Raw genomic sequence first — 2,487 nt, 5'->3', positions numbered from 1 at the left:
TTGCTTGAGCAGATCAAAATATTTCTTTTTGTAATCTACTTGGTCAAATTTCTTCTTTTCAGAAGTTGGCTTTCTGCACTCACTTGCAAAGTGTCCACTTATACCACAATTGAAACACTTGAACTTGGATTTGTCCACCATGTTCTTATGAGGTTTAGTGGCTCTAGTGTTTTTCCTAAATTTCATCTTTGCAAATCTCCTGGACAGAAATGCAAGATGCTCATCAATACCATCAGAGTCATCTTGGCTGGAGTTGTCTTCATTCTCAGCAACTTGCTCCTTACCCTTGCTTGATTCTGATTTGCTTGTGCCATCTTTGGAGTTTGATGTAGATCTCACAGTTTCTTGTCTGCATTCTTTCTCATTTTCAGCTACCAAGGCAACTGAACCTCCTTTCTTTCTTCCCTTCTCCAATACCTCATCTTGTTCCAGCTCTAGTTCATAAGTCTTCAAGATTCCATATAATCTTTCAAGAGTGAAGTCCTTATAATCTTGAGAGTTTCTCAAGGAGACAGTCATGGGTTTCCATTCCTTTGGCAAGGATCTTAAAAATTTAAGATTTGAATCCTTGACCTGGTACACTCTACCATACAGCTTCAGTCCATTCAACAGCTTTTGGAATCTATTGAATGTGTCATTTAAAGATTCATTTTCTTCAAAATGAAAATACTCATACTGTTGAATGAGAAGCTGCATTTTGTTTTCTTTTACTTGTTCTGTACCTTCACACAGTAGCTGAACTGTGTCCCAAACCTCTTTGGCAGTTGTGCAATTTATCACATTATCAAACATATCCTTGTCAAGACCATTAAACAAAATGTGCATAGCCTTCTTATCCTTGTGGACTTCTTCTGTGTCTTCCATTGTCCATTCTGCTCTAGGTTTTGGAATGGATTGACCAACAGCAATTGTGGCCGTAGCAACTGTGGCTACTTTGTGGGGAATGTGAGGACCATTCTCAATACAGTTTACATAACCTTCATCTTGGGAGAGTAGATGAAGGTGCATTTTCACCTTCCAATGGTGATAACTGTCTTTGTCAAGAACTGGGATTTTTACTCCAATATCCTTTTTACTCATCTTTGTTAGTTTCCAAGATCTTTAAACTCTTTGTGTGTCAAGAGCTTGCTCTGATACCAATTGTTATTCCTAGTGGACTAACAATGAGATTTACAGAAGGGGGGTTGAATGTAAATCTCAAAAGTTTTTCAAGTTTTGAGCAGTTTTAAAGGCTTTGTGTTCAAGATAAACAAGTGTGTGAATTGCTTTAAGCTAATACAGACAGATATATATTCAAGCACTAATGTAAAGAACACAACAGACCTTAAAAACTTTTCTGGTGGATTGTTGTTCCACCAGAGATGGTATTTCAGAAAATCTGTGATTCTTGATGTTGATCACAGCTGCGTCCTAGTACAAACTAGATAATTTTTCTCTCAAGATTTTTCTAAACAACACTGGAAAAAAAATTCTTATCTAATTACTAGCTGCTACTTGGTTTATATATCACCAAGTGTACAAGTGAAGACAAAGATAAAAATACAATAATAAAATAAGTTCTCCACTTGTTTCTTCTCCATATCACTCAAGTACTTTGTTGACTATTGCCATTTTGTACTAGAGTAGAACGGCTGCTTTTTCTGATGTTCCTGAAATTAGGCTTCCACATTTCAGTTATCTCTGTCAACCCATGTGCCTCTGTCTGCTGTTACAACTACCACTTATCAACTGCTATTTAACAGAACATCCGTTGAAGCCTTCATCCGTTAATGGCTTTATCCGTTGATGTGTTAGCAGTTGAAGCTCTATCCGTTGAAGCTTTAGAGACATCCGTTGAAGCTTTGTTTCTCATCCGTTGAAGGTCTTTACGATATCCGTTGATACCACTTCATTTATACAAAATTACAAGGCATGAAATATTTACAATTGGCCTTCCTATTTGCATATCTTCTAGTAGTCAACATGACTTATATTTTCTCTCAACTTCTAAGAATTATATCTTAAATACAGAGACTGAAATGTGCTACAACACTAGACTTATTTCTAAGTAAAGCTGCACCATCAACGGATAGCCAAAGTGGTCTTATCCGTTGAGGCTACAGACACTAAACTTCTACTTAAGTGTTTTGTTAAACATATCATCAAACTAATGCACATATATTCCTAACAAATATCCAGTTTCCTTTTGGTTCTTTTAGCCAATTCCTTGATTCTTGGAGATTTCTTCTATTGTTCAACTAGCTTCTTTGATTCAATAACTTTAGATGGCTGAGAAGGAATTTGTTGTGATGAATTTACAGCATATAGCTTGGCTAAGATAGCAATCTACTCTTTCTTTTGTTTAGTCTTTTTAGCATCCAGAGCAGCTTGCTTCTTTTCCTGCTGCAATCTAGCCTTTTCTTCCCTCTTTGCTTGAGCAAATTGAGGATGTCCAGCCACTACACAAATTTCTTTCCCATTCCTGAAAATTTTAGCAATTCTTCTCTT

This window comes from Apium graveolens, chromosome 9 (genome assembly GCF_009905375.1).
Source record: "Apium graveolens cultivar Ventura chromosome 9, ASM990537v1, whole genome shotgun sequence".
Classification (NCBI taxonomy): Eukaryota; Viridiplantae; Streptophyta; class Magnoliopsida; order Apiales; family Apiaceae; genus Apium; species Apium graveolens.
Note: the sequence above shows the minus strand (reverse complement) of the source record.